The sequence below is a fragment of the Canis lupus genome, chromosome 12 (assembly GCF_003254725.2).
Source record: "Canis lupus dingo isolate Sandy chromosome 12, ASM325472v2, whole genome shotgun sequence".
NCBI classification, from domain to species: domain Eukaryota; kingdom Metazoa; phylum Chordata; class Mammalia; order Carnivora; family Canidae; genus Canis; species Canis lupus.
In genome coordinates this window covers 22,641,890-22,652,119 of record NC_064254.1, presented here as the reverse complement: position 1 = coordinate 22,652,119, position 10,230 = coordinate 22,641,890, and the positions used below count along the sequence as shown (strand labels likewise).

The following is a 10,230-nucleotide window of genomic DNA, read 5'->3' as shown; positions in this document are numbered from 1 at the left end:
CAAGAATACTGGGTTTTAAAGTGGAAAATAAACAAGCTGGGAAAAAAAAAATCAATGAAGACCAAGCAGGGGTTTATTACAATAGACTATAAATCAGATATAAAAATTTAAAGTACTTCAACAATAAAAGGAATGAGAAGGAGGAAGTACATTTAAACAGCATTTGAGAAATAAAAATCTACAAGACTCAGTGAAGAATATGAAAGGGAGAGGGAGTGAGAAAGGCATCAAAGTATACATGTGACTTCTCCTTGGGGTAGTATGCTAATGATTAACAAAAATAGGAGGAAAAGGCATTTGGATGAGTTTAATTCTGGTATTTTACCCTTTTGGAAGATCTTGGCATAGCTCCTAAAGAGACAATGTATCTACTAATCCCGACCCTACAGAAAAACATGGTCTAGATTTCTGAATCCTGACCCTTCCGAAGTCATTAACACACACACAGATGGTCACTGATGCTGAATAGCTCATACCACTCAGAAATTGATAAAAAGGAGACCTGAGTCAAAAATCCTGTAGACCATCAATATTTGGACAGTGTGTGGAAGAAAACGATTCTTCAGGCTACACTGAGAAAGAGCTGTGATAAAGTGAGAGAGACAGGACAGAGTAATGTCACAAGTGAATTATTACAAGAGAACTGAGAGGAAATGTGTTCCAGTAGAGATCTGCTACTGTTCAGTTTTCCCGAACATGATTACATGACTAATTGTGAGTTTTATTCCTTTCTGAAGAGACTGATAATTCCCTAAGACCAATACCAGGGCCTAGATATAATCAAGCAAACAAAAAAACTGAAAATCACTGACTCTGCTGCTTAAGCTTATCTTAACCATATCACAGGATAGCTAGAGTGAAGCTGCTAGGCAGGAGAACCAGCACCAGGCTACCTGGGTTCAAAGCTTGGCTCTACCCAGGGTGCTTAAGTGATCCTGAGTACAGTATTTCCCTCTCTGCACATCTTTTTCTCTCATGTTAAATGGATGTCATTGTTTCCCATCTCCATACAATTATTGTGTGGATTAAATGAGATGCTAAACGCCAAACAATAAAAAAAAAAAAAGCTGGCACAAATTATATGCATCAAATAAATGTTAGCTATTATTATAAACAAAATGTTCTTTAGCTTGGCTAGGATCTCTCAAGGTGATATCAGTCAAACATATATGATTCCAAATAAGACCAAAAAAAACCCCCAAATAAATAGAAAGTATTTGTTAAGCAAGTCACTAAGTTTCTGGCAAACTTTCCTTTTTAACTAATCATTTTTTTAACCTTGTATTGGGAAAGGCAGAAATATTTGAGATGACAGTGTCAACAGTAGGGCCCAAATGCAGGATTTGTGTCTTCCAGAATAATCACAGAAACTGGATAATTTTATTCTGCCTTCTAAGGAAAAAATGCCAAAGAAGCCTTGGTACATAAAAATGGCTAGAGTATCTAAACTAAAAAACCAAATGTCTACAACATACTATAAGAAGTCAAGAAACCCAAAATCATCAAGTTGTGCACATTAAATATATATATAGTTTTTGTATATCAATACCTCAATAAAGCTGATCTTTTTTTTTTAAAGCTGATCTTTTTAAGAGAGAATTTGTGAGATGACCTTTCAAGCTATTTAGCACATCCTTTAATTAGACGGTAATTAATAAATACTGGAAACTACTATTTTACAGACTTAAGTAATTTTAAAGTGACACATTTTGTCTAATAAAACTGATTATTTAGAAATTTAGAAATAATAGCTTTCATATGTAACATTTTACATACAATGCAAGGACCTCTTTACTTATCACTCCACCTACCTACCTACCTACCTATCACCTGCCTCTACTTATTTACAAATTATCCCCAGGTTCTGAGATGTTATAGGAATCGATGAGCATTTCAAAATGTCATCTCCTTATCTCAAAATATTATTTTGACCACTTTTACTGGGCTTGAATCATAGGTGTTTCCTTGATTAGGAATAATGTAGATGACTCAGAATTATGGGTCTGGTAATACACACAGCTGGAAAAATATAATTATTAAATCTTGGTCTTGCTGTGTCCATTTTAGCTTAGCACTGCTTCTTAAATTAAAAAAATGCATAATCAAACACCTGGAGAACTATGCTGCAAAAAACAAGAAGAAATGACATATTCACCATCCATCAACTGGTTATATAGTGAAATCTTTAAAAGTCCTTGACACACAAGTTTTGTTCAAGAAAATAAACATGCCATTAATGCCACTGAAAAAAAAATAGTGAACTGATGTGTGATCTAATACATGCCATCATTTCTCTTAAAAATAACTAATTCTTTGTTAAATTATTTAAGATTTAATGAAAATAAACCTCACAGTTTTCCTTTATGTATTGTTTTTGTATTTATTTACTATTTAATTAACCACAGTGGATTTTTCTGTCGTTTGATGATTATAATGTGAAACATTTCACTGACATAATTTAGAATATGTTTACAATATATTTTCCTTTTCCCATTATTTTATTCCTTTTTAGTTATGAAGAAAATTCTTCTATGTATTTTATATGGATTTTGATAGCTTTTTCTCTTGTTTTTGGCAAGTTTCTTTGTACACATTTCCTATTTGCAATGTATTAATGAGGCATGTGTAAGTTAAAAATTATCACAATTTGGTATCTGTTAGAACAATATTTTTATTTCCTGACTTAATTCTCTAATTTCTATCTACTAGTCGTCATTTAGGAATAGTTGTTATAGATTTTTAAACATCCAACAGCTGATCTACACATTACATAAACTATTTCATCCATTTGAAGTATATCTTCTTTTAGATAAATAATTTCTATAGAAATAGTTTATGCAAAAGTCATATTCTTTAAACAAAATCACTATATTTATTAGCAATTGGAGCACAGTATGACATAACGTGTAGAGAATTAAACTGGAATTCAGGAATATTTCTTTTTCCTGCCTTAACTTTGTAAATGTAGGTCATTTGCTTCTCTTTCCTAATTTTCTCATATTTTCATCACATTAACCATCACTTGATAAGTGACTAACAAACACCTGTTGAATAATTGGGCACTTACTAAGCAATTATGAGGGAAGGGGCAGATTGCAGCATATGTAGATCCATCGTCTAAGACTCTCCTCTATGCTTCTAATCCCTGTCAGGACAGATACACTGGTATCTGAATTAAAATAGCACGTTCCTTGTGAGTGAGTATACATTTACAAGACTATACTAACATACTTTTTCCAGGCAACTCTGAGTCCAGAGAAGGAAAGTGTGATTAAAACGGAAAGACGGGTCTATTGCCCTTGTTCCACAACATGCTTTTACATACATGTTTCAGTTTCTGCTCCATAAAATGCTAGTTCTCTCATGGTATATGTGTCTACATGTGTCCAAGGTTGTTGCTGTTTTTTAACACATATTATATAAAAAGCATTTTGCCAATTCTAGATCTCTAAAATATGAATATGAGTTGTGATCACAAATAACATGTTGTGATGTTATCCAAAAAAGACTTGATGGGAAGGAAGGCAATGTTCTTAAAAATGGTTTTCATTGTTTTCCCTTCCTCACCTTTATCCTCTGCCTCTTCTTAAAAAGAAAGGCTTTTGATTGTGAATTCGTCACAGGAAACGTGGCAAGAAGCTCTGGGTGAGGAGCTTGGAGAGAAAGGACTGAATCAGATTATGAAGGAGGGAGCAATTAGTCTAACACAGAGCAAGGGGTACTCAAATAGATGAAAACAGTTCAAAAGCAAGCCTCAACTCCTTAACCAGTCATGTCAATTTGTTTAAAGGTCTCAATATTTTCAATATAATGAGAAAAAAAGGAGAATAGACAAGCAAGATGGATGAAAGAATGAGGACATTGGGGGAAACATCATGTTGTTTCTCCTGTCACTCAAAATGAGTTAGATTAAATTCTACAAAAAGCAGGAGCACCACTTCATTATGCTTTGTGGTTTTTCTGAACAAGAGGCCAGGTTCTCTGGGCATAGACAGATGTCAAAGTGTCCTGAGAAACAGCTATAATCTTCAATACAGACAGTTAAACCACCATGGCTCCATTTCATAATGATAACAATGACATTTCACAGATATATTTTTTTAAAGTGACCCCGCCAGCTTTAAATATTTCAAGTTGGTCAATTTTATGCCACCTGAATTTCAAAGAAAAACTCTCTTTCTAAAAAAAAAAAAAAAAAAAAACTTAAATGATCATCTTTAGATTCCACTTAATTTACCTAGGATACAGCCAGATTTAGTTGCAGTTCAGAATGATGCTTGGTTTCTCTTTGACCAATTTAGAGAAAAAAAGTCCTTTGCTGAAGTCAAATCAGGATAGATAATTATGCATAACAATACCCAGCATTTGTAGAGTATCATGCTTTGAAGTTTATGATTTTCTCAGTGCTTTTAATTCACATTATCCTGCTGCTTTTGATCCTGTCCCCTTTACATGTGTGGGGGAAGTCAGGTATCATTCTACCTTACTGATAAGCGGAATTGAGACTTTAAAGATTTCAGAATTGTCAACTTTGTCAAGGAGTATTAAACCAGTAAGCAAACAGTCACAAAATTCAGCAGTATCAGAATTGGGCTTCAGTCTTTTATTTTGTATATTATTTTGCTCCCTAAACAACAATCGTGACATGTGTTTGGTGCATGAAAGTGGGCTTCTGGCTTGCTGCAGATGTCTCAAGTTGTTTCCATGTTTGCACACTAATCTTTTGCAGGCTGTTCTCCATACTGTGGCCAAGGAAGTCCTTAAAACACAAATTTATCATGTCCTTCTCTCCTACTCCAGAACTTCCAATAGCTGCCATGATACCTAAAAGTGAATCTGCAATTCTCATTCTGATCTTTGAAGCCCTCTAGGATCTAGCTTCCAAGACCTTTCTTTTAATTCTTCATGCCAAAGCAGCCACAATGGCTTCTCTCCCAAAACACCAATGGAACTCTAAACTTGGGCTCTTGCACCCAATATCCACCTTCCAGATGCAAATAAAATGTATGCTTCCAAATTTGACCCTCCAACTCTGTATGACTGACTTAGGTCTTTGCTTATTCTCAACTTCTCAGAGGCCCTCCACCTCTAAGGAGCACCACACATCCACACTCACTGTCTCTGTCCCTACTATCTATATTTTTCTAGCACCTTTCTAATCCTCTGGCTATTTAGGCTGTTGAAAATGACACATGTTAAAATCCTGGCTCCAGAAAAAGTTTGAAGTTGGGGATGATAGTTCAGAACAAATTAGTTCATATGCAGTAGTGCCTGTAACCAAAAAGCAGACTTTTCCAACATCTATTCTTCAACCCACTAGCTTGAACTAAAATACTAGCACCATAGTAGCATAGACATACTGCTTTGCAACACTGGCCACATATTTTACCCAGTAGAAGTTGAATTTTAATCATTAGTTTCTTCATTTATTTAAAGTACTCATTTGTTTGATCAAGTTCACCTCTGCAATTTAAATTGCAGCACTTCACTCACATACATTTTGTTTAGAGGAGCACATGTTATTTCCTGGATATAAATACGTACTCTTCCTTAAAGTGGATTAAGCCTCACTATTGATCATATGTAATATCTTTATAGGCAAATGCTTTAGGAAGAATATTATTTCATATTTTCAGCATGCTTAAACCCTTAAAGCTCCTTTTTCTTTTTTTCCCCCTACACACATGCTATTTCACTAATCATGGAAAATGGATTTGGAAAGAAAAGTTCTAAAAATGATCATTGTTTCTAACCATGAAATGAGCTCTAAGTTTCCTGTACCTGCATAGAGGAGAAAGAACAGAGTATACTATGCTTGTATCATCAGCAATAAGAACTAGGAATGGAAGAATCTTCAGGGCAAAAAGTTCTGACCACATTTTTAATGGTCTGACCCTGGTTCTTACGTGTCACAGAATTTGGTCTTTCATTTCCTCTATATCAACCCAACACATTTTCAATAACCACTAAATTTGATTTTAGTGTTTTGCAGTATAGAGATTGCTGTCACAAAAACAAACAAACAAACAAACAAACAAACAAACAAAAAACCCTGCCATTGGTTACCCAATAAGGCAGGTGTTAATATTTATATCTTTTTTACATTCAATAGGCCCGAGGTTCAACAAATGGTATGATCAAAAACCAAAGGAAGGACATTTGACTCTGCAGCTCACCTTTTTTCCATTAAATCATGCTGTTTCTTTGATTTCTAAGATATAAGATTGCTCTGGTCATTTACCTAGCTATTCTTTAAAGCTTTCTGAGTTCAGAGCAATATTGAATGATAATCCTTCCCCATAATTATCAGACACTTCTAGCTACAAAAAATAAAATAAAATCACAGATCTACCTCTCTGAAGTAATACAGTAGATCTTGGGAGTTTTTAATGCCTTGCTACTAGGAAAAAAAATAAATAAGCAAATCTGCTGCTATACTTATTCCTTCTTTCTGTTTGGCATTAAGTTGGATCCACCTAAAATCTCAGTTCCTAAATAAGGATTGACAACAATCTCAGGACAATATAGGTTGTTGTTTTCACAAAGTGTAAGGAATGCTTTAGCTGGCTGTCTTTCAGGGTGTTGGCACTTTAAATGTGGCTAGCATATATGATGTGTTTTGGATTTAACTTAAAGGGATATTATCTTTTAATTCTGTAATTTATAGAAACAGAAATTGCAGAAAACCTTGGTATGGAAAATTATTCTTATATTTTTACAGATTGTATTTATTTATGAGAGACACACAGAGAGAGGCAGAGACATAGGCAGAGAGAGAATGGGGCTCTCTGAGGGGAGCCTGATGTGGGACTCAATCCCAGGACCCTGGGATCACAACCTGAGCCACAGGCAGATGCTCAACCACTGAGCCACCCAGGTGCCTCTCATATTTATTTTTAATGCTCCTTTTCCTACTTGTGAATATTATTTATACAAAATCACCATACCAGAAGACTTTTAGCACTTAGTCACATCCAATTCTCATCCCCTCTGGGCTCACACAAGGCTGAGACCTCCCACCATGTGACTGTTTTTTGATAATGGTTTGCGAGAAGAAATGATGAAGTATTTAACTGCTGGTCTGAGACCCTTCAGTGCTCTTTCCCTGAGACCTTTCAGTTGCTCTATCTCAGAAACTCAGGAGACATCAAGTTCCAGATGGTGTAGCTGCAAGACAGGGGAGCTTTATAGCCAGAGTCCCCATGTGAGAAGAACACTTTGTGAAACCATGTAAGCCATGTAAGCGAGAGTGAGAAACTTTTGGGAGTAAGCTACTGAGATGTAAGGTTGTTTTGTTACTGCCTATCTTAATTAAAAATCCTAAGAGTCAAAAGAGCAAAGGGATTGGATTCAGAAGATATGGATGACATCCAACTTAATAGCTTTTTCAACTTGGATAAGTCCCTTAAATTTGTTTCATATGCTTCCTTTCTAAGATAGAGATGATGAAAATATTCTGTATCTTCTTGAAAGAGAGGCTTTGAAGATCAAGTTACATAGTGTAGATTGAGTTACTCTATAACTTATATTCATAAGTGTGGTGATACATTTTTTATTTCTTTGATATTGTGATTTTCTGATTAAGGGGATTTCTTTTCCTCATCTCCTACATTCCATCTCTAGAAAAAGCAGACAAGAAGACCAAAGTTAGAGTGTAGGAATGAACAGGATGCCACTCTTTGTTTTTAACCTATTATTATAGGCATACTATTCTTAGAACCAAGGTATTCCAGATTCAAGTTCAATTCCATGACATCCAGCTGAATCAAATTTGTCTGTATGCTTTTCTTCTTTAGTTCTGACCATCAGAAAACTAAGACACGCTATTCCATTTCTTCTAGTACAATGTGGAGCACGAAGTAAACTATATGTTCAGAGAGCATCAAATCAGTATCTATTATTTCTTGGATTCTTCTTTATGCTTTAAATTATTTATTGAGCAGAAAAAATACAGAATGTTTCATGAATTTGCATGTCATCCTTGTGCAGGGGCCATGCCAATCTTCTCTGTATATTTCCAATTTTAGTATATGTGCTGCCAAAGTGAGCACTATTTCTTGGATTCTTAAATCTGATTGCCCATTCCAACAAAACAAAAAGACCGGCAAAGCCAGTAGGCATTCATAGACATCTCTTTTACTGACTGAATGGGCACATTCAGTCTTCTTAACCAAAGAGAGAAAGCAACATACAATTAACTTTCTACATTTTGAGCTACAAAATTTTTCCATGTTTTGTGTCCTCCCCACATAAGAGATGCTGGGGATATGGGGTGACTCTTCAACTTATCACCTAATCTCTCCATGAATAAGCAAAACAGTGCAGTCATTGGAGAGATGCTCTAGATAGTGGCTAAGAGTGGGCTCTGTGAAGCCAGACTGAATTACAGCTTTACTGCTCACTAAGTTTTACCTTGAGCATGTAACTTCTTTAAGCCTCAAGTTTGTAAAGCATAGGATATAGTAAACACATAACTTATACAGTAGTTTTAAAAGTTAATGAGCTAATATACGCAGTGTTTAGAAAAAGGCCCATGACCTAGTGAACACCGCATGGCTTCCTTAATATCATCTCCTTTTAATCAAACTCTAAGCTATTATAACATAAGTTGAAGCAATTGGATGCTTAAAAGATGGGAGAAGTTTGTGGGAAAAGAGAGGACAGGGCTTTTTAGCAACTTTCATGAACGCACCAAAGCAACAGAAGCTGAGTAAACTGCTGTTATGAACATTTTACGATCTCATGATTGACTAGAGGTCTACAGAACTCTTCACTGTTATGGGCCCCAATTTGTGTTTCCTTCTACAGAACACCACATTTAAGTGAACCAGTTATGGTTTATGGCTAAACTGAAGTGTAATCTGCCACAAAATTATCCCTTATTTTTGACAAAAGACTTTTCTGGTTAATCAAACATGAAAATTCAATGTTACTTTGAGTTTTGTTTTGTTTTGGTTTATTTGTTTGTTTGATCCTGCACATTTATCTCCCTCTTCTAAGCCCAAACTGGTCAAATATTGTCTTCATGGAGTCTTTCACACTTCCTTTCTATTGACATTTCACAAATCCAGACCTTCATGTTCTACTGCCTCAGTGCTCTGGGCTTTCCACCGTACATTCTGCTACCACTAGGCTTCACCTCACCCTAGCTAGAATGGGTAGAAGAGCTGGTTTTTATATTTCTTTCCAAAGATATAGATTGATAAAATAGCCATTTGGGTTCACTTCTACCACTAAAATTATTAAAGTTTTAGGGAAGAAATCATTAGCCACGTGGTAGTTTTGTCCTAATATGGTAAGCCACATATGAATTTAAAATAGCAATGCCCCATTTTACATATGATACACATACATTGATTGAATAGGTACACATGCATACTATGTACATATATACATACATATACATGTATATATATATAAGATGTGGCATTGCTTTACATATACATGTAAATTTGCATATATATTTTTAATGTCTTCCTTCTTAGAAGGTACAATGATTCTTCACAATAGATATCCATGCTAGCATGAAAACGGATGTTAGTCATGAGTTCAGATCCAAAAAGAAATTCCTGACTTTCAGATTACTATGCAATCATTGAAGAAAGCTTTGAAATGGATATATTTTTACTTTGGACATTTGTTATTTGACTTGATGCAAATTTATAAAGGCCTGAATTTTATAAGGGCCTCCATAGTACACATACACATACACTTATGGAAAGCAAACAAGTGGGAGAAATATGCTTGCCAGCTTCAATTTTGTATACATAAAAATGCATGAGAGAAGTGACTGAAATCATAGGAGCAAAGAGACAGGAAATGTCAAGCTTGATAGATTATGCCAAGGGAAAAGATTTACTCTAAAAATAAGTCCTACCATTTAACCTACTGGTGTTAATTTGATTTTATATTCAACACAAATATGTTGTAACTATCAGCAATTAATTCTAGATTGTTATTCTACTGAGCTAGGACTTTTGTTTTTCAGTGGAGCTCAGAATTTCAAGGCCCCTAATCAGTGATTGTCATTCAGGACAGTTTTTAAAAATTGTATGAATGTAACTACACAACAGACTATTTTGTCCCCTATTGTTGACCAAAGACTCCTGTGCCTTAAAAGCTATAGTCATTAGATGTGTTGTTTCCAGGTGAAAAACTTTCTCCCCCTTAGAGGATGACTCTTAAAAATCAACCTCAAGCAAGCATAAACACTTTTGTTTCCCCTCATGA

At 35.0% G+C, this 10,230-nt stretch overlaps 1 non-coding gene across 1 annotated transcript; it reads right to left on the bottom strand.

Annotated features, from left to right (window-relative positions):
• Window positions 1-7,944: 7,944 nt before the first annotated feature.
• LOC112641881 (U6 spliceosomal RNA) lies at window positions 7,945-8,051 on the bottom strand. Its single transcript, XR_003124870.1, has one exon. It is a non-coding gene; the product is annotated as a U6 spliceosomal RNA (small nuclear RNA).
• Window positions 8,052-10,230: the final 2,179 nt, after the last annotated feature.